At 34.6% G+C, this 23,638-nt stretch overlaps 1 protein-coding gene across 6 annotated transcripts in view; it reads left to right on the top strand.

The window, feature by feature from the left end:
• LRRC4C (leucine rich repeat containing 4C) overlaps positions 1–23,638 on the top strand; it is a 497,868-nt gene that overhangs the window by 345,499 nt on the left and 128,731 nt on the right. Inside the window, exon 1 of one of the 6 annotated variants that reach the window (XM_032690517.1) lies at positions 3,913–3,927. The exons of the other annotated variants lie outside the window; for them this stretch is intronic. The gene's annotated coding sequence lies outside the window, so the exon portion shown is untranslated. Of the gene's footprint in view, positions 1–3,912; positions 3,928–23,638 lie in introns of those variants that run through there. 6 annotated transcript variants of the gene reach the window in all.

Here is a 23,638-nt window from a genome sequence, read left to right as displayed (position 1 = left end):
ATTATATTAAGAACTAAATTAAATTGATTGTTTCCAGGTTTGGAATTTGGTTTGTGGGATATTGTTTTTGTAGACAATGCTCAAGTTTTACCTTGTCTGTCCCTCTGCTTGAGAGACACACCTTGGCACCATCTCATTTTACCAGTACTACCATTTTTAAGGAAATAGTGATGACCTTTGAAGGTATTTCTTTCTAGAGGAGTATAGCAAAATGCATTTGATACAGCTATCATGTGAGTGCAAAATTTAACTGCTTGCTTGACATCAAATAGAATATTCTTATTCTATACCTAGAGACTTTCTGTAAATAAAAATTTAGATTAATCCCCTGTAATGGATGTGGGGTATAGAGATACCATGAAGGAGTTGTTCAGCAACAATATGACACTCTCATTGTTCTGTTCCTTTTGCACAGATGATTAGCCAGGAGGTTTTTGTTCACTAACATTTCCACTGAAAATCCATACTTCAAAACCTGAAAAAGCAGACTTCCCATATATTTTCATTTTAATATGGTGACATGTAACACAGAGTTGTTGCTGAACTTGTTATTGATTCAGTGTTGTCCTTGAATCAGATATTTTCACAGTGCTGAAGAAGCAGAAAATAGATTATTTGGCTAGGAAAATACATTACTGTAGAAATAACAGTGTTCAAAAAATTTGAGGTTAGTTAAAAGTGATATAAGTTGACTATAAATCCAGGTTTCAAGGTACTATATTTTGTCTTACCACAAGACTGAATCTATTAAAGGAATAGAATTTTCTTTTCATAAAAAACATCTTATACACTTCTATTATACTGAGGGTTCAAGAATAAATTAAGAGTTAGACTTTTCATCCCTTTCTCCTCTTTTCTCTCTTTTTTTTTTTTCATAAAAGGAGGTAAAAAGTAGCAACAAATATTTAGATTCAGTTTCCATAAAACTGATGTGCTTGTTTTTTAGGATATCCTGCTGTTTTAATCAGAAGATCGCTTGATGCCCACATTGATCTTTAGATCAGACACAGCTTGCATGTGTGCATGCATGCTGCTTCCTATAATGGCATGAAGGTGGTAGCAGTTGGGTGGCATATGTTGTTAGTCTGCTGCATGGTTACACTGAATTTGCCCATCAAAGCTATGTGCAAGTAAAGCTCCATGATGATTGATGGGGCTGGGCATTTTCGTACAACATATGGCTATGGATTTCCAGGTATTTTGATGCCTTTTTTTTTTTTTTTTGTCAGTTGAGAAAGTTAATCTATTTCTGATTCAATTCATCCTGTTACCATAGAAGATTCTGTGAAAGATTCAGAATCTTCTGCAGGGTTAACCATTTTGATACTTGAGATACCATATGACTGAGTGAATACCTATCTGGTGTTTTTCTGAAATAGCTTCTAAAAATAATAGGTAACATGATATTTATTCTAAATGAAATGGAAGGCCCAGCCTTTGTAAGGAGTAGGAGTTGCTTGTGTTCATTGATACTTTCACATAATTTTTGTATTGTTTTTGTTGTTATAAATTATAGTATGAATTCTGTTCAAATTCTAGCGTGGCTAATAACTATTCTTATTTCCTAAGTACTTTTCATTGTATTTTTTCCAATTACAGGGTTTCTTCTTAATTTTTGACTTGTAATTGTTTTGCAGTGTTTCCACTAGTACTTTACTCAAATTTCGCCTTTATTTCATGACCAATGCAACAATTTTTGATGTCTTACTCTGCACTTTATGAAGTCATTTGAAGCTGGTTAAAATGAAGACAAAGAAGAGTCTGAAAATGAACCATAGTAATATAATATAATTTTTATTGTATTTTGTATCTACTTTGATTCACTTAACTTCCATTTTGTCATTAATAATTTTTGAATGATAGCACTGTCTCATTTTGAAGTATTCATTTTTCTAGCTGACTGTGAGGGCAGACTTAAATTGTGGGGGTTCCAGACAAGAGAGAACAATATATGCTCCCTGACAAGTTCTGGCTGTGGCAGTGCAAATGGGTTTTTAACACTTCTTCACCACTTTATAGAACTGTACAAACCATAGGGGGTCAGTGCACAACAATCATGAAAAATGTAGGACAGAAGGAGCATCAGAGACAAGTATGCAGTCAGCCATGACAAAGGCCATTTACTTAAATGGTAACATATTATCTGAATAGGTGGAAATTAATTTATTGACTATAACTAAAGTTCATCCTACTGCCTAGATTTTATGCTGATTAGAAACTTAGTGGTCATTTCTTTTAAATTACTGATCATCTAAAAGACCAATGATTCAGTCTCTGATAGGGACAAAACTAGCCTGCCCAGCAATGCTCATCCCTCTTAATAGAGTATGGATTATTTTTACGGGTGCTACAGTTTCAAAACAGTATCCATAAGGCATAGCTAGAAGCCAGATTCTATTACTTTAGCTCTTTTAATTGCCTGTGTGATCTGTCTGCATTTTCTTTTTCTGGTTGTGGTGACTGTGTCAGAGCAGCCCCTTCAAAACCCTGAATTTGTTCCAAAATACTGCAGATCCCTATAGTTTAGTACTCGTGCCCATGCTAGAAGTGGGGGGTTGGAAAGGGATGGGTAAGGAAGAAGAAAAGTCTGGTAGCACTACTCCTTCTACTACCTAAAAGACAGTACACCTTCATTAGGTAATGAGAAAGCTTTTTTTATTGTCAATATGGTGAGTAAAAGGGAGCTGTCTGCATCATGCAATTGATTTTTTGAATTTATTTGAGGGAAATTGTGGGGAGAAACTACTGAGACAGCCAATGTCATTTCAGGTGTTTTAAATATCAATTTGTCTTTAACAGAAGGGAAAAAGGTATAATACAATGTATTGTAATACAGTAATACTTTGTTATTTGCATAACACCTTGGAAAATGAGAACTGAAATGGCCTGTTGAGCATGTGGTACCATAGGTGAGGCCAGTGAACTATGAGTCAGTGTTGTTTCAGAGTGGATATAGTACAAAAGACAAATAGCAACAATACCATTACAAAGCAGAGTGCTTACCAGGCTGTGTGTGCATGGTGATTTACATTCATGCAGAACCACTGATCTGTGGTGATTCATGCAAATGTCCATCCTGTGGCCAAGGGTGCTGCCTGAGGTCAGGAATCATAGGGCAACCTGTGTGCAAGAATCAGCAGTGTTGTGAGGTTTGAATAGCCTGAGTTCAGCTCCTGCCTTTGGAACAAGTACTCTGTGTAGTTTGAGATAGGTAATTTAGACTTGTTTACCTTTTTTAGGGGTGACATTTTGACTACTCCAAATAGACAAAATACATTCAGGGGCTAGAATATATTGTCATACTAGCATAATCATAGAATCACAGAATCATTTAGGTTGGAAAAGACCTTTCAGATCATCAAGTCCAACATTTAACCTAACACTGTCAAGTCCACAACTAAATCATGTCCCTCAATGGCATGTCTACACATCTATTAAATATCTCCAGGGGTGGTGACTCAACCACTTCCCTGGACAGACTGTTGCAATGTTTTACCACCCTTTGGGTGAAGAAATGTTTCCTAATATCCAATCTAAACCTCCCCTGGCACAACTTGAAACCTTTTCCTTTAATCCTATCGCTTTTTATTTGGAAAAGAGACTAACACCCACCATAATAAATAGACACCATGCAAGATGATTTTTATGAGCTATAGGTATCATATGGAAGCCATCTAGCTGCAGCCTCTAAAATGCCTGCTGCCTGTGGTGTTTGGGACTGTCTAAGTCAGAACCCTGGCTATGCTAGATGAGATGTGGTCACTTGATTGCTGGATAATTTATTTTAAATGTAATCTGGTTTTCCCAAGCTGTGTTCAGATGAAGATCTGTGTTCATCATTCCTGCACAGTTAATCAGCCACCATGTTTTACTGTGCAACACGGACTGGGATGTAAATAACATGAATACGTTCTTCAGTTGAGAAAGGTAAGTTAAGGGAACCTGACTAGGGAATTCAAAAGTTTGGCTGAACATCAAGAGTGAGGTCTGTCTGCTCATGAATGGCATCATGAAATTCTTAAAAACTAATGGTTATGAAACCTAATTTTACAGCTCATGCTATGAGATCAACAGCCATGTAAAAGTGTAGCAGGTTAAGGTGCAAAATACCATATGATTTATAGAAATAATCTAATTGCAGATGTTTGATAATTTGATTTCATAGTTGTATTTTAGAAACATTCTTCAAAGTGAAGTATCAACTCTTTTTGTATATTTTTTTTGTAAAAAACCCCTGATTTAAACTATCATTCTGTATAACAGACAATGACTGGATTCAAGTATCCATTACAGGATATCAGCAAGCTACCTCCCATACCAGAAAGGATACTATCACGTTGGGTCACAACAACAAACCCACCACACTACCAAGCCAGAAAGTGGAATCCAGAAATCTAAGAAATCTTTCATACCTTACATGGCATGCATCTAAAGCTGAGACTCATAGAAACTTAATTTGATGTTAACTCTACAGGTTCCTTTATAATTTTACAGCTCCTAGTTTGATCAGTAGTATTTCACTATCTTTACACATTTTACTGAATTATCCTTAATAGTGTCTTACAGCTGCATCCAAATAGTTTCCAAGGCTTTAATGATCTGGCAAGAAGACATGAGTTGTTCAGCATTAGACTAGTTGCCTAAATGAAATATATAAACAGTATGTCCTACTCACAAGATTTTTGTACTCAAAATTGTCTGACTTGTATTTTTGAAAGTGCTATATTCAGTTTAAAAACCTGACATGTTGAAAGAAAATCTGCTAATGCAGGAGGTAGTGTTTATCACAGTGAATTCAATATTACTTGAAATATTTTGATAAAATAATATTTTATATATACATACACACTGTTAACATGATTGAAAAATCTCTAGACTGTTATCTAAAAGTGATTTTATCACTTTATCCCAGCTGCCCTCATCTGACCTTGAAAGAAGCCCAAAATGAACTTTCAGTAACTATATAAAAGCAGATACCTCTTTCCATTGTATCTGTTATTTAAGAAGAAAGTCAAATATTTACTGTTTGTCATTAGGGTGCATATCTAATCTAGTAGTTGAGAAACTCAAAGGTGAAAAGAATGGGTTTTCTCCAGGTTTGCATGACTTAGTATTATCACTCTACTCTGAACTTGAAATGAAGGGTGTACACACCTTCACTACATAATGCAAGCAGACTCTCCTCTTGTGTAGCTGCTGCTGCTTTGGAGGTTATGAAATAATATTTCAATTTCTAAAGGTTCCCAATTTTTAAAAGTATCAGGCCAGATATATAAAGGTATTTTGGCATCCAGGAAAACAATATTGGTAAGAATCAATCTTATTTATTTCATCACGATCTTAAAGATGTTAGTTGTTTTGGATCTTTTATAAACCTCACTGGGTTCCTGTCTGGTTTTAGTTGACTAAATAAATTTGATAATACGATCTTCATGTAGTGAAAATCAGAAATTTTTACTGATCCCCTGCCATGAAGTTGAACTAGAATGAACTTAAGGAAACAATTAGCTTTAAGGAAATTAGACGTTTAAATATTGCTACATTCAGATTATGAAGAATACATTGAACATATAACATATATTGTTTTAGCAGTTACAGTAATGTCTAATATATCAATCTGAAACATTTTTCATTATTCTCTCTTTTATAGTTATTTTTCAGATGCAAGAAAGTATTGTTTATATTTTTATGATGGCTTATGCCTTTCAAAACCAATTAATTTCTTTTTTAAAGATGATTTTTATGTTAAATATTTTCTTAATATAGAAAAAAGTTAATTTTACCCCCTCTGTTAAATTGTAAAAAGAAACTCTAAAAGTCTAAAAAAATAGTAAGCAGAACAGAAAAGATCAGCAAAACTGATATAGCAGAAAGGAAAAGGGTAAGTTGGTTGTAAAGAGGTAACTACATTTTTTAAGACTGATTGTTTAATGTTGGTTAAATAATAGATTTTTTCCAGATGTGATTAAAAAAAACCAGATATTTTTGTTACAATTGATTGGAAAATATCAAAAATAGAAGGAAAAAAAGCTAATCAATTGCCATTATATGGCAGATATTTTACAATCAATATGCTCGATTTTGTGATATACTCCACAGTTCCAGTACATTTAACATATTTTATTCCTCCCTGCACACCTTGTCAGCTTTATTTTAAAGGTGTCAAATAAAATGAAAACGTAGTTGTCTGGAAAAAGCATATATATACCCTTTGGGTATTCTAGAATGTCTTACCTTTCTGACCAAACACAGGATGCCTGGTCAAAAGTGAAGAGTAATGGTGAGTGCAGCAACAACTAACTTATTTGCACCAACTGACATCTGGGTGACTCGGAGGGAGTTCTCTCTTCCTTTTTTACTTCTAAAATTTTCATCTAATAGTTTTGACACTTTAAGAAAATTATCATTTCTGTCTTTTTTTTCTTTTTCCTGATAAGGCACTTTTGATACAGATCAGCGCATCTGAATGTCCCTTTATTTTTAATGGTGCGGCAATGTTAGATGCTGACAGCTGGAAACCTTAATTGAGCAGATGACAGGAAAGTAATGGGCATTTGCAATCACTTATTCTGTCTGACCTTGTATTTAATATCAAAGGGTAAATGTTCATTTTTCTTGGAAACCTTGAAGAAATTGAGGGAATACAGAGGCAGGTGAGAATCTGATTTTTCTTAGAGATACAGTAATATTGTTACAGGAAATATGCATGCCACATTTCACCTTGTCTTTTATAAAAATAAGGATCCTTCTTTGTTTGTGGTGATTATACATAACATTGTGTTATGGATGCTTATCCATAATTATTTGAACCCCATAAAATACTTTAACAAAAATGAGGACAAAATCAAAATAGATCATGAAATTTTCCTGGATGGAAATTGGTGATGTAACTATAAATAATTCATTATTAGATTTCTGATCAGTCTAATGACAAACATAATATCTAAAAAAAAAACCTCAAAGCATTTTGGCATTTTTGAGGGGTTTGGGTTTTAGGTTTTTGGGTGGTTTTTTTGAGGGGGTTTGGTTTTGGTTTTTTTTTTTCAAGTGAAGGTAAGATTCAAGCAATCCAGCACCTGCGAGTTGTGTACTTCTAATCCCCACTGATGCTCTAAAAAAGAGTCTTCTTTGTGACCAGCAGATATTAGCAATTTGTATTCCTGAAGCATGAGGGATCATTACTCCAACTCACATGGCTACAAGAATGCTCTGAAAATCAACTTCAGTAATTAGGTTCTATAGGTTGACTACACACAGCATATTTAAGTATTTTCTTCTCTCTTTTAGTGCAGTGTATGTAGTAAAATTAATAAAACCAAACTTGCATTTTCAAATCTTAAACAGATCTTTAAGATTCTGGTGCTGCTATGAGGATAGTTTCATACTTTGTTTATATTTTTGTAGACTAAATCTGGATTTATTCTAATGATAAACAGAGGCAGTTTTCATTATATATTAATGCTAATGTCTCTGATGTCTGTTCACAGGTGCATGAATGTTTAATAGAGAAAAAGCTTTTGCTTTCTTTTATTTGGGTAAAACCACTTGTCTTTCAGTCCAGTGTTCACCTATTGATTGTACCTGCAAATATTATCTCCTTTATTTCAGTGAGAGTAGAGTTAGCAATTTGTTCCATGAAGGAGTTTTTAAAAAGACTTATTTGCCAAAAGAAAGCACTGGAACTGTGAAGGAAGCTAATGATTTAGCATTTGGTATGATCTCAACAAATATTCTCATTGGGAGCTCAGGAGTTCTCTTGCTTGACATCAGAGCTGTTGCCTAGAATCTCAGTTATCTGTTGTGCAAAAAAACCCCAAAATCAAACATAGGTCTACGAAAACTGGTCTATAAAAACTGATCAGCAAAAACTGATGCTATTTATTCTTAGTTGATATGACTTTTACAGAGTCAGCTACAATGATTTCTCTACCAGCAAGGATGGCCTAATGAGAACACGAAGCTGAGCAGGCAAAATTTGGACAATAAGTGAAAGAGACATGGGGTGACAGGGAAGGGGGACGGGAGGGAACCCAGACTTCTGGAAGTTATAAGGATATTTCTTGGAATATTTCTGAAGATAGTTCTGAAATATTTCCAGGAAGTTTTATTTTGTGCTTCTAGAGATACAGATAGAGAAGATCTTTACCATGCTCTGTTAAAGCTCTGACATAAGACTCTGATACTGTGAACGTCAGGTTGGTAACCTTCATGTCATAGTCAAATAGGATTTGGTTAAACATATTTCACCTCTGAAATTTTATTCTTCTCTTTCCATTGGTTACAATGAGTGACCTCTTTCTTCTTTTGTGTTCTTCCCTTCCAAGCAGTCTGCTTGGTCAATGCAAAGTGAGTATGAAAGACTCCCAATCAGAGAAGTAGAGTTTTCCCCTTGTTTTACTCTATCTGGTAGAAATGTCTATGTAGTGTAAAAGCTAGTGAAGAATGGCTGAACATTAAAGGTATTTACATGCTTCTGCCATGTCCAGAGCCTTAGTTGGAAAAAGGGTACATTTTGATAGCTTGTAGTCATCAGTGCTTATTACCACAATTTAGGCACATGGTGTGTTGTCTTACGCCACCTCTATGATGTAGGGCACACCTTACTGTGTAGAAATAGAGATTTGTATCTTCCTAAAGTGTTGGTATAGGAAAACACACCTTTCCAGTTGCATTTTTTGCCTGTTCTGTAGAAACTGAAAAATGTGTGGTTCTAGGAGCTCTAATAATCCTGTGCTCAGTTTAACTTCCAGTCAGCTTCACTGCCAGTCCCTGTTTCACTGGGACAACTGAGCCCTTAGAAAATTAAGTACCATCCCCAGAGTTCCCTAAAAGTTCTTCTTATAAGGGAAGTATGTGTTAAGCAGCTACTGTCTACATCTCCATTCTTATTGTTTCCTGCAAGGACAAATTTGGCCAACGGTCTGACAAGCTTTGAGAAACTTTTTGGAAGTCGGGTAACTATATAACGTGAGATGTTGTTATTATTGCAGTTGATTTTCCTGTGCAAATATGTGTTTGTTTTACGCTTGTATCTACAAAGTTTGAACAGAACCTGTTTGTAAAGTTCTAAAGAAGTAGCTAATTCTCTGGGGAAGCAGGGAGAAGAACGTTACATTGCACTTTTCTTCTGAAATGCATCACTGACATGCAATGGAGGGAATAAGCAGTAAATTTAATTAATAATGGATTTTTTCACCTTTCAGCATCCAAAAGAGAATGTTTCTTGCATTCTGTAGAGTTTTATTTTATTAGCCACACAAAGAGAAATAATGCTTCATTTAACTATGTCAAAACCAATCTAAACTCTCTGCTATTTACTTTCCTTTCTATAAATTTTAATGCATTTTTAATTCCACACCACTGGTTGGCAAACCAACCATTGAAGTTATTGCTGCCCTGTAATGTATTTCAGTCATTTCTAATAAACCTGGACTTTAGGATGATTTATTATTATCTCTGTACACTATGAAAATGGATTTGGTGCCTATGCTGGTTTTCAGCCCTTTCATTACTATGGGTAGATATAAATAAGATTGAAGAAACAAACAGAAATAACTAATTGGAATACAGACAATTTCTAATCTTGGCTTCTTTTGTGAGGAAAAAACATGTTTGAGGAAGTAAATACAGAAAATGGATTAGTATTTTATGCGTTTAAAGGAAATTTTCTTGAAATTAGAGCAGCAAATAAATTAAAAGCTATTTCAACAGAAGTTTTTTTCTTCTCTTTCATATTAACCTTGACATATTCTGTAGCTTCCCTCTTAAGCTATTGTGGAAATATATAAATTTATGTTGTAAAAATCGGTATCTTAAATATTGATTTAAGGTTTCATCAAGAAAGTTGGAAAAATATTAAAAAATAAAATTACCAAAATATTCAAAAATAAAATTAAAATATCCTATCAAAATTCTGTATCATAAACCAACATTTTCCTTGGAATTTGTTTGTTCAAATACAATATTTATTAACAGTTCTAATTTTCTGTAAGTCACATCAAAATTGCCTTGTTTATCACATCTAGTACAGGAAACTAACTACTATAAAAACAAACATACTCGTTTGTGTTAAGTTTTGTACAAGTCAGAGTGATATACAATTGAGTTCAGATTATTCTCATCCTTGATTTCTGAAGAGTTTTCTATGTGTCCTTAAAAGTTTTTCTGGTTTTAGACTTGTTCTGTTCCTTTGTGTGACTGTTCCTCGTAATCCAACATTTACATACTGAGTGTTTTTCATGGGTGAGGAAAAAGATTTTCAGCTACTGTTATGACTGGCAGCTGAGCAGTTTTTTCAATTGCTCTCCTTCAAGCTGAGTTTACTTTATTCAGAAATTTTCCAGGGAATGTCAGGTGAAAGTGAACAAATTTATCTATTCTTTCTTTTTTCTTGCTTGTGGCTAGAGTCTCTCAGTCTCTAGAGCAGATAGTATTGCAAATTCCTGCCAGGTCTTTTATAATGATTCACCTTTCTAAAAGAGCTTACAAAACCTTTAAAATTACTTTCAGCATATAAGGGAGGAGCTATTTCAGGAAATGATGTCTTGTAAAATTTCCTTGAAACATTCGCTTTCTGCCTATACTAGGCTAAATTAACCATGTTTGTCTTTAATAACTACACTACATGACCTATTTACTGGAATTTTGGCCTGCTGAAATATGTCATTAGGCGAGTTTGATTGCTTCTTAATAGCTCACATATTTAAAAAAAATTCTATTTTATCTTTACCATGTTGCTTTGTAAGTCATCACAGCCTGCACACAGCCAGCTGACACTGAGGACAGTTTTTGTAGGGACTATCGTATCTTCATACATCTTCATCTATGTGGTAAGTCTCGTTTGTGCAGGATTTGAGTGTAAAGTCCCCACATGGTACCTTAGAACAAATCTGTTTCATTTTGGTAATGTAAAAATACACTTGGCACTTTGTGAATCAGCTTATCTATTTTTAAAAAGTAGATGATGACAAGATATGCTAATCATTATTTTATGCTTCTACTGTGTTACTAACAATAATTCTACTAGATAGGTATTTAAATATATCAACTCTTGTGAGAAATTCACGATCTAATAGATGCAAATGTGCTAAGGTTTATAAAACATCTTGAAAGGTCATGTACTGATATTAGATTAGTCCCTCCTCATGATAGTCTGCAACTTCTAATCAGTGGGAGATACAAGATAGATTGCAGATGGAATGCGATTATAAACTAGATCATAGAGAAAAGGGATCTCGTAGATTTTATTGATATATGTCAGATGGCTTTTTCATAGCAACTTTAAAAGTCAAATGAAAATCCATACTTTCTACAGCAAATTAAAGAATTCATGAAGGGCTAATTTGTTCATTTTTTAATTCTACCTTCTTATTGTTCTGTTTGATTTTCTGTGTCTTTATGATTAGGTGTCATTAGTTGGCAGTAGTTGGTGAGAGGGAATCTCTGCCTGCATTTATGCAATTTTTTAGTGTTCTTCTTCACACTGGTGACATACTTCTCCATATGTTGAACTTTATCAGTATTTGACCTTAAAATCTCAGAGGAGCAAAGAATATGACATGGATAAGAGTGACAAGAATGAATAGAAGTCAGAGGATTAATTTAAAAGTAAAGTTTAATTGAGCTTAATTTGTAGTATATAGTTTAGCGGAATTAATTGAGTTTTGGATGGATCAAAGGGACAGTCATATAACTATCATAATGTCTCTAGAGGATATAAACTACAATGGCTGAAATGTGGCTGGAACTCAATGTGGACAGTGCAGAGAATTATTTTCAGAACTCAGGGAATAGAAAGAAAAAAGTTATGGTGTCTCTTAGTAAATAGAGGGCAGGTCTGTTTACCTTGGCATCGAAAAACAAGTAATTTTTTGATTTGTATCAGACCTTTCACACTGGCTAACTTGAATACAGACAGCTATTTTGCCTTCTGTATTATGAGTCAGACACAGTCGTGCCCAAATACCAAAACAGTTTAACATGAAAATTTTATGTAAGTACCACTGCCAAATAGACTGATAGTGGAGCATAATTGTGATTAACTGGTTTATTGGATCCTTTGGAACTGGACATATTGTGATTAACTGGTTTATTGGATCCTTCGGAACTGGACATAAGTGAGTCAAGGTCCAAATCTTAATTCAATACTCCAGATTTTTTTGTGCAGAAGTATTATGTCAACTTTCAGGTTTAAAACTTTTCCCATACCTACTAGAAGACTATTCAAACACCATTCTTCTAAATATCCCCTAAAAATGTCAAATTTTCATCTTGGATTTGATTACTCTTTGAGCTCAACGTTTAATCTTCTTTCTTCACATTTTCTGAAGCACTTGGAAGCCATTTAGGGCACTTTTCTTCCTCTTTCTGCCCCACAGCATTTTTTTTGCTCTGCAAAATGTTGTTTAAACATTGGAAAGATAAAAATCCTACTGTCAGGATCGTGAAACAGTGGAACAGGTTGCCCAGAGAGGTTGTGGTGTGTCTATCCTGGGCAATCTGCTCTAGTTGACCCTGCTTTGAGCAGAGAGCCTGGATGAGATGATCTCCAGAGGTCCCTTTCGTCTTCAAGTATTTTGTGATTGTGCTTTGGTTCCCTTAACTGAGTAATGATTAGAAACTTATGTCATTTTTTTTCTCTAAAGAACATTTTTTGCAATAAATCTATTGCAACCTTTGTTTGAAATTATTTTTTTTAATATTTTATTATTAATTCTAAGGGCTGAGTAAACTTCAGCATATCTACTTTAAACATTAATTGAACAGTCCTATCTTTTTAAACCCTGTTGAACTGTAACACAATCATCATTCTTATTTTGTCTGGCTAATAAATTGGTCTGTTTTATTACTGGATTCTCTGTAGTAACTGAGTTTATAAATTGGAAATGTTCTTGTGCGTCAAAGTAAAATTATAAAAGCAGTACTTACTAATAGTTTTATTTTAATTTTATTCTTTAAGTAGATAATCTACATACTTTTAGTTGCTAGTGAGATTGAACTAGTTTCTGACATTCCTGACTCTCCACCTGTTTTCTTCTCCTTTTCCCCTCCACACTAGTGAAAGTGTGTAGAAATACTTTTTGCAGTGAATCTCTAGTACTGGTATTTATTTCGGTAGAAAGAAAATAAATCTAATAAAAATGAATGACCAGTTTTCCCTAAATTGATGACTTATAGAGGTTTCCTTCAATCTAGCACATTGAAATGGTTGATTCCTGAAGAATTAGTTTAGCTGTAAGAAATCCAGAAATTAATGCTGCACACCTCAATCAATCAAAAGAATTTAAATACCTGAAGGGAAAGCTGAAATGAAAATAGATAGGCTGTTTCTAAATGCTGACAAACAGGAAAATCAATATGACAGGCTTGGGCTTTGCCTCCAAGGTAGTGGGTTGACCCTGGCCAGATATCAGGTACCCACTAAAGCCGCTCTCTCACTCTCCCCTCTACAACTGGACAGAGGAGAGAGAAAAAAAACCTAAGAATTCATGAGTAGAGATAAGAGCTGGGAGAGGTCAGTGACTGATTGCCTTCATGGGCAAAATAAGACTCAAAGTGGGGATAATACTTATATTTATTACTAACAGGATAAGAGCCAAAGAGTAAGAAATAAAACAGTCTTAAAAACACCTTCCCCCACCCCTCCTTCCTTCCATGTTCTCTCTCCTCCCCCCCAGCAGTGCAGGGGGACGGGGAATGGGGGTTATGGTCAGTTATTGTTTCTGCCACTGCTCGGGGAGAGGAGTCCTTCCCCTGCTCCCGTGGGGTCCCTACCATGGGAGACAGTCCTTGATGGACCTCTCTGGTGTGAGTCCATCCCTTGGGCAGCAGTTCTTCTCAAACTGCTGTCCTATGGGTCACTCCTCCATGGGGTGCAGTCCTTCACAAATGAGCTGTACCGATGTGGGTCCCCCACAGGGGCCACGAGTCCTACCTGGGAAAAACCTGCTCCAAGCATGGGCTTCCCTCTCCACGGGCCACAGGTCTCCGGCAGGACCCCGCTCCATCCTGGGCCTCCCACGGGGTCACAGCCTCCTTCATGTATCTACCTGCTCCAGCGTGGGCTCCTCCATGGGCTGCAGGGGGGTCTCTGCACCCCGATGGTGCTCCATGGGCTGCAGGGGCACAGCTGCTCCACCATGGTCTGCACTGGGCTGCAGGAGCCTCAGCTCCGGGCCTGGAGCACCTCCTGCCCCTCGTTCTTCACTGACCTTCACTGGCTTCACGGAACAGGAGAAGCTTCTAACAGCTTCTGAGAGAAGCCACCTCTGTAGCCCCCCCCCCTATGAAAACCCAGCCACAGAAACCCACTACACTCCAGTAAAATCCGTAAGTTTATTTTGGATTACAATGTCTTCAGCAATCACTCTAGTTATCTAATTGTGTGCATTATGAGGTGATTGTGGTTTGGTTTTGTTGGTTTTTACTCTTGATCAAAGTACATGGTTGGTCTCAGCATCTTCATAACATCAGAAAAATCTGTGACCGTGTCTGTCTATTTACAGCAGATGTTTGTTTTGAAATTACCTGTATCAGTTGTACACAAGTCGTTAAGTTATATACTAATATGGCTGATGGGATAAATGACCTTATACAAACAAGTAGTAAAAGTATAAATCTATCCACAATCCAGCATCTTAAGTGTGTCTCTAATTCCACGTACACACTTTGCCAGGAGTAAGGAAGAAACAAATAATATTGATCCCTTCATTTATTTAGAGACAACAGTCTGAAATTTGTCATTTGCAATATTTTATGTTGCAACGTTGCCATTGCGACATAAAATAAAAAGCAAGGTAGTTGTTTATAGCCTGCAAAATGTCTATGGCAAAACAAGCTTCTTTTTCCATATTCTTCTCTATTCAGGATTTAAAAAGAAATATTAGTCCACTTAATCTGTCTGTGATATTTTTTGGGATGAATAGACTGAACCAATATTTTATAGTTGTTGAATACTGTAACTGGGCTTGAACAAACTGCTTGTTAATTCCAGGTCATTGCTTATGCATATAACTTGTAAAAAGTCTTGAGTTTCTGCCTTTCTGCAGCTCTAGTCTCTGTTATTAACCAGGATACTTGTGATACTGGATTCAATCCAAAAAATCACTTGGACCCTTGCTTAATTTTAAGAACACAAACAATCTTTTTAAGTGTAACGATACTATACACCTGCTTACATGCTTTGTCTGATTGGGACCATTAACACAGTAGAGTAGAATGAAAATTGGTTTGAATGTCGCTACCACTAATGTCAAAGCATAAACATTGAATTCACTTAGTTTTTCCTCATAGTCTTTAAAAATCATACTCACATCTTGACTCACAAGACTTGGAAAATATCTTTCAGTCTGTATATGTCTTTGAATATGTCCTCTTTGAAATGTGGTTACTGACAGTGTGTACTAGACACATATAAGAAAATAAAAGGCAAAAAAAGTTAGCAGGATTCACCTAGTTAAAAATATTATTTCTTCTAATACTGTATAAAACTGGATGGTTTCTCATCTTAAATTTTTACTGAAGTTTTGGAAGAAGAGAGTTGAATTTTATATTTATGGAGATTAAGAATTAATCAAAGTATATATCACTGCATAACTCAGATTTTCCACCAAATTAATTCATGATTGGAATACCCAGACTCACCTGCTGACATAAACATTGGGGTTTTTTTCACAAGCCGCAACAATAATCCTCTTCATAGAGATCTTATTTATGTTTTACCTCTGTAATTTTCTCTGCACACTTATAATAAACAGATAAAATATGATTACACTGAGTTGGTAAGTAATACTTTATTTTCAACATATTTTCACTTATTTGAAATCAGACCGGTATCTTCTTCAATGTATTGGTTATTTGCAAATATTTGATGTTTAAATTACGTTAGTAATTCTTCTGTAGTCCAACAGGCAGCAACTTACTGTGAGTTTTTGAATTTTAAAATATGAAAGAAATTAGTTTTTTCTGATACAGTGCAGAGATAATCCTCTCCTATCTTATAGTCTCTGACTTCAGCTTCTGCTCTGAATATATACAATGAATTGAAAATATTCTAATGCAGATACCTACAATCTACCAGTAATTTTTGAGAAAGATCTCCCTTAGTAAACAAATTTACTATACTATATCCAGAGGAAAAAAAAAAACAAAACCAGAAATGAGATGAGTTAAAAACAAACAAACAAACAAAACAATTGGTAGGTGAGCACTGATAATTCCTAAGGCACAAATATTTGACTAACATTAGTAATGATATGATGTTGTATGAACAGCCAAGCAGATTTTTTTTTTCCCTTGAAATACCTTGGTCTGTACTAAAGAAAAGTATAACTCTACACAGTTTATTTTGCTCACTTTATTAAAAAAAAGTTCACAGTCTCCTATACAGTGGATAAATCTACTTCAGAGACCAAGATTCAAGTCCTCCCTTGTGTTTGGAGAAGTACCTTCATCAGTTCCTGTCTTAAGTAGAAGAAATAAGGAGAAAAGCCTTTCTCAAAAAGTCTGTCCTGTTGAAGGGAGGGAGCCATCTGTCAAAGAGCTGACTTACTGAGTGTAGTTCCCATGAATGTTATGCTACTGAGCAACAGGCTTGCATCTGAGAATTATAATGACCAAGATGAATGGCCTTTGCCTTTCTTTAAACCTACTTTTTCTAAGACCAAGATCTCTGAGGATGTAGGCACTCTTAGTGCTTTAAGTGATGTCCGTTAAAGCAACATGCTAGAAGATTTCATTCAGTTCAGACTGAACAAAACACTGGTCTTGGTCTTCTTGCTGGAAGAACAATATTTTATATACATTATTGGGTCAATCAACCATCTTGCTTTTAGAAAGCCTATTATTCAATTTATGAGATGAAGGACTGCAGCTGACCACTGTACATTCCTGAAGTGGAAGGAAAAGTAGTTAACTCTGTGAATATTTAAATTGCCTTTTGGCTCAGTTCACTCTTTTCAACATCCAGTCAATTATGTCTTATGATATTGTTAATTTCATTCTGTCTTTCTTCCTAAGAAACTGTATAAATACCTTTCTTCATATTGACAGTGTTTACAGTAAATAAAAAAAAGTCTTAAGGAATTTTGGAGTAGTTTTAGAGGTCTTGTTGTGAGTGTAGAACAGAATTAAGCAAGGGGCTACTGATGAACATAGAATATAAAAAATGAAGGAATTAAGAAGTTACATAGATCGATCTTGGTTAAAATGTCTTCACATTAAACAGTCTTTTTTTAAGAATATGAACACAATAATCTCTGTGGTCTCAAGAACTTCATCACATAGGGGTATACATCTTCAAAAAACATTTCTACGTGCAGATGGTACACAAGAGTGTAATGAATGTAACTGGAGGATGTACTTCTTACAAAAGTATTTTCCATGTATAAGAATTATTTGTATGGACTCTCTATATACACGCACACATATAATTAATTGTTTCAGTATATAATATTCTAACAATTTTGGATTATGAGTTTTGAGGTAAAAAAATCTACAAGCTCTCACCTAATGGCCCTGACATTTATTTTTATACTGTAGATATGCAGTTAATCAAGATACACAGTCCCTGATAAAAATATTTCTTCTCAGGATGTAAAGATTGGATATCCATTATTATCTTCCTAAGGAGAAAAAAGCTCCAAGTTTTCTGTTGCTAGGGAAGGTTGCAATACATATGTCTGGTTTCTTATGTGGTCTTCATTATTGTAGTATCATAACATTCTTAAAACAGATGGGGAGTTGTATGATGAAATTAAATTCAAAATTACACAGGAAGTCAATAGCAGAGTTAGAAACTTAAATGAGTCTCCTAGTTTGTTTAATATAAAATTGCCCATTTATTGTAAGAAAGATGCATTATCTGAAGTAAGAAACTTCTACATACTTTCCAGAAATCATAACAAACTGTTGATACATGGAAAAATAAAGGTCTTATGTAATTATCAGGTTCCCTGCTTGATGATTAGGTCATTATAGTTCTCCTAAAGCTTCCTTTTCAAATTCTTTTAATAATTATTAACCAGGAACTTTGTTAGCCTATTTCTTTTTTTTCAAAAAATATGGAGTTTTTTTAATCATGTTGAGAAACTACGCTGAAATTTGCTACCCTCTAAGTCTTCTATTTCTTAACACTGTTTTTGCTAGCCATGTTAGGTATTTAAGTCCATGATGTAGGTTGTATCTGGTATTTCACTATATACTGGAAGGTGCTTTTCAGCATTCTTATATTTTTTCCCCTGTGGTTAATGCAGGCCTTGGTTTGTAATAACAGATGAAAACCTACAAATTTAATAACCCATATGTATCCTCATTTTCATGTCTATTTCTCCTTTACCTTTAGGCTATACTGTTTTATAGATGGTAGCTATGATTTTGGTTTTTTTTGTTGCTGTTTGTTTGGTTTTTGGTGTTTTTTTTTGTTTTTATGGAACCTTTTACTTTCAAAAAACTTTGTATACATTTGGACTGGAGATATACGGAGTCAAAATGGGGACCCCTCTGGATCATACAGAAATAGTGAAGCATATCCCAAGAATTGGATTTTATGCATCAAATTTAGTAAAAGAAGGTAGTTGTATTCTGCAGCCAAAATGCTATTAGGGCAAATACTTTTGAATTTAAGGTACCAAATCTTTAATCAGCATAAAACATTGCCCCTTCAGGCTGCAACTAATTGAAGCTATTTATCATTTGCTTAGCAGTTAAATGAACTATTTCTGTGTTGGAATGCTACAGCTGTTTCTTAACACTGAACAATACTTCAAAATAGTTTAAGTGAGGAAACAGAGAAAAACCTGCTGAAAATGTAGTTGGTTTCCTCACACTATAATGTTCTGAAGACTCTAGAACTAATAATAGCCATATTTTCTCCAAAGGCATCCCATTTCAATAACTACATGTGGTTAATGATGAACCTGAGATGAAAGGGTTGTGTTCACCAGAGGTTTTAAGTGCCAATCTTAGATACTGGCTTAGATTGTTTCTCTGAAAAAAAGGATTCCAACCTGACTAGTATGTTGCTGACACTGCATTCAGAAATACCCCATGTTTTCTCTGAAGTTTCTATCCAAGTACAGCTAATCCTGCTCTAGCATTTTTGTTTACAGTTAGAGCCTGAGACTGTATTGTAATATGATGACAGCATTCTGCAGTAGAAGTAGCATATTGTTTTTACAAAATTGCTTAAACTTTAGGTCACAGTGCAAGCTAAAGACACTATTATAACATAACTAATTATCTTTTTCTTTTTTCCCCCTCTTTCTGTTTATTACATTAATTTAATTTGTTTAATCTGCATGCTAATTACACTTTCAGTGGCATAATTCTTTGTTTCCTAGACCTTTAACCTGGTTGATATACTTTAATTGTAGTGTTTCCTGAATTAATTTTTGGCATCACGGTTTTGTCCTGTCTCCAGTTCTGATGTTCAATCTGATACGGTAAGGTATTTTTGCAAATCGAGGAGACTCATGGGTGTTAGTAGGCAGCAATAGGCACTTCAGAATTTGGAAGCGATTTCTAGAATCTCCACCTTATGTTGTCTAAAATGGAAATTACTTTATTAAAAATAACTTGTTTCGCCTCAGTGCACCTGTTTCTATGCAACAGCAAAGGCACCTGTGTCCTATTAATACTTACATTATGCAGCACATTTGGAAATGTTATAACTCAGGTGGATTATCCTCCTGGGAACCACATATACTGTTCTTGCCTCAGCTCTTTCTCTCTGTACATGTCAAGTTGTTAAATGATTTTCGGGTTACTTCAATGTGTTTGATGCTTGAATTCTTAAAAATGATACTCAGGCAAGTAAGAAGAAACCGATTCCAGATGGCTGTTAGTAGATTTCCGTGTTTTTCTATATTCTGGTTGTCCAATATTGATTTTGAATCTATCCATTCTTTTGTACTGCCTTTTAAAAAGAAAGAGATACATAACTGGTAGGTTGCTTACATTTGCTTGTCTCTAGCTCTGTCTGTTTTTCATCTAGAGATAATAAAGTCTCTCATGATGTTTCTTGTCTAGGTCACTTATTTTTGCTATATCAAAGATTTTGGACATATATTTAAGAGGATTTGCTATTTTATTACTGTAGCAATGTTAATTTAATATTCACATTAATATACGGCAATTGGAACTCAAGCTTCAGGTGACTCCCACGGAAAAGATGAAGAAGAAATTTTACTTCTTTTGCCCTAAATCTTATCCAATTTGCCCTAATACCAATAGTGTAAGTTGACATCAAGATTATGGAAGCAGGTTGCATATTACTTTGTTAGTTAAATAGGCTGTGAAACTTTTTATTTTCTGCCATGGCACCAGTATGCATGACTAGAAGTGGTATACTAGGAAATGCCCAATCCTATGTTATATTTCATATCTAGTAACCAAAAACTGACTGAATAAAATATGAATCCTAAATTGTGGAACTTGACAGTGATTATCCAAGACTTTTATTTCCATTGATTTAGAATAACATCTTCCCTTAGCTACTTCATAATTTTCCTTAAATCAGTATTTTAAAAGACAATAACACTTTCGAAACAGGTTTTTGCTGTATTATACAGCAAGGAAGCCTGCTATGAGTAGTAAAGCAATCAATTCCGATGAGTGGAGCTCTACTGAAAGAGACCTAAAGAGGTCAACTAGGCTATCTCTATCTTTAAAACTAAGATGAAATATAACTAGTTCCTGACATGTATTTATCTATCCCATTCTTAAAAACCTCACCTAGTCATCACCTAGATTTCACAGAATCTCTTGGCTGGCAAATAAGTCTTATGAAACTTCACTGAACCTGATTCTGACAGCCTTTCTTTAAACATGTTTGGGCCTTTTTTTTTGTTGTAGCTTTTTCATTCGCTCCTATCTTCTAATGACCTGGTAAACTCTTGAAAGTTTGATCCGCTTATACCCTTGAGAAGACATGATCATTATCTAAGCAGAGTGTCTTCACTTTATTTATTTGGTCCACAGCATAAATTATACATATTATATCCCTACAGATATACTTTTTAACCTGGTATCTTAGGTGGGAGGAACACAGTGGCTAGTGTCTTTTCTTTTCTTTGAAATTTAAAAAAATGACTGGAATAAAATGTATGGAAAAAGTAGGGCATGTGATATTTAAAAATCTGAGATCAGTTGTGTCAGAACTATCATCAATCATTAGTTAGTGCTTGAGGTTAGTAAGGAGTTTTTGCCCACTATTACAATAGTAAGGACCTTTTTAGTTGGTTGGTTGTTCTGCTTTGTGTCATATTCTATATTATAGAGCCTGGGCCAGTCTCTGGGGTCATGCAGTAAAATGCTTGCAAGTGGTTGCAAGTGACTGTTGGGAAAACTGTGCAAATAAGAGGACTAATGTAAAAGATCTGTTGTAGCTCACACAATAAAAATCTCGTTAATATAGTGTTCTTCCTAACAGTCTTTTCAAGGGCTTTTTAATTAATTAATGTCCTGTCATCACTTTAAATGGTTCTTACATGCTTTAGTTCATTGGAAAGCTTGTGAGACATTCTGTTTGCATTTTGGCTAAAGAAAATTATATCAGTCTCCAGGGCAGCCAGTTTAGATAGCATTAAATACGCTATCCACCACTTCTGCAGAAGTCAAGCTTATTAATTATTATATTTTTCATTTTTATTTCATTTTAAATATGCATTTTCACCTATTTGCTTTTTCCTCTGTGTGAAATGGAAACTGATACTGTCTCTGTAGTGCAGATTACTTCATTTCTCAGTGTCATGTTTCAATTGAGTTCCAGATGTCAAGTGCTTACATGGAACAAATAATTAATTTTTTTTCTGATGCTTTCCTAGATAATCCCCTTGTCAAATCCTGACAACTTGTGAAGATTTTAGATTTTGGGACAGAAGGTATAGCCCTGATTTCATGAAAGTGAAAATGTGTGACTACTGCAGCATACGATTTATGAAATGATTGTGTTACTCTGTTAACCATTACATCATATCTGCTTCTACCATGTTTCTGATGATACTTATTTTTCTGCTAGAAGTAGAGAAATTGTACACATTGCTAAAAAGTATGAAGTTAATTTTGATTAAATATTTCTTATGAGATGAAAAATATTTAAGAAAGGATTATGGTTTGTTTGTGGAATAAATCTCTTTAAAGGACTAAAGGATTATTCTTGTAATTGTCAATATACAAGCTTCCAGTGTTTTAGGAAATAAGATTTGTAAATGGACCAAGGCAGCATTACGGGTACAGGATTTTAAAATCTCAGTAATATGTTCTTATTATTGTATAGTAGCCAAAGCAGAAAACTTCTCTTATTGCTTCTATATACATTCATACATGAGATTACATGATGACTGGGTGAATCAATGACACTGATCTTAATTGCAAAATTAACAATTTGAATGTTGGTTACTTCCTTTGAAATTTGTCCTGAGACAACTCTTCCAGTTTTTTATTTTGTTATTTAGGATTCTTGTCATATCACTATACTGATTCAAGTCTGTAGCACATTACAGCATTCGAAGTTGACATTTGGTTCTGCCATATGTCATTCTGTGCTGTGGCACACTAGAGTAATATCATGTTTTATCAAGTTTATCAATACTTAATTTATTCTTAACATAGTTTTATCTAGTCCACCTATTCATTTGACTTATATTCTTAGTCACTAAATGCCAAAGCACAGACACATAGTTTCTCCTGGAAGATGGTATTTTGGTGCTGTAGTATAGGAGGAGTTTAGTACTGGTTTAGTTAAAAGGCAATTCTGTTGCATTATAGAATTTCTCAGGTAAATTTTCAAATGGGTTGATTTGGAGATTCTACCAACAAGATATAAGAATTTATTAAGTAGATTAAAAGACTAAGGCTCAAATGTGTGTATTAAGATTGAGTTTCTTGGGCCTAGTTAGTTGTTCACTATCAGTAATACTTAATTATGCCATTAAGGCTGTTTTTGTCCATTTGGAGTGTAACAAAGTCAGGGCAGGGAATCAGAATATAATTCATCAAGAAAAATGAAGAGGTTTGACTGGTTAACAGTGTCTGTTATTTTATATGACACAGCAAAACAGTTTTCAAAAAATGCATTGCTGAATAAAGGTAAAGGGAGCAGATAGACAACAACTATAACAGATAAAACAACGTTCTGGAGACATTCTGCTTTTATTATTATAATGATATTTTCCTTTATTTTTTTACAAAATTAATAAATAGATGTTAAAGTGGCTAATTAGGATCAGGGTATGTGAAAGAACATTTCTGGGCTGCAGTTATTTTGTCCATTCAATCATGCTGTACAAAACACTAAGCATAAGAGCTCAAATAAGGTAGAAAATTTCTAAGGCAAGAAGAAATTATTCCATGGAAATGAGGTTGATTTCACACATATTAGTCTGAAGGTTGGTTGTTCACTTTGTTTTTCTGCTGCATTGCCCATAGTAAGTCATAACAACAACAAAAATGAAAGTTTGCAAATACTGAAATTATTTTACTAGAAACCAAAGTATCTTGAAAATGAGAGGTAAATTCATAGAAGGGAGAATATGTAAAGGGAGAGGAATTTTAATCTATGTAATTATTATTGTGACCTCTAGGAATGTTGTTAATAATTTGCTTCTGCTGTGCCTTACATTTGCCTTTTGCATAGAACAAT

The sequence above is a fragment of the Chiroxiphia lanceolata genome, chromosome 6 (assembly GCF_009829145.1).
Source record: "Chiroxiphia lanceolata isolate bChiLan1 chromosome 6, bChiLan1.pri, whole genome shotgun sequence".
Taxonomy (NCBI): Eukaryota; Metazoa; Chordata; class Aves; order Passeriformes; family Pipridae; genus Chiroxiphia; species Chiroxiphia lanceolata.
This window is presented reverse-complemented; position numbering and strand designations above follow the sequence as displayed.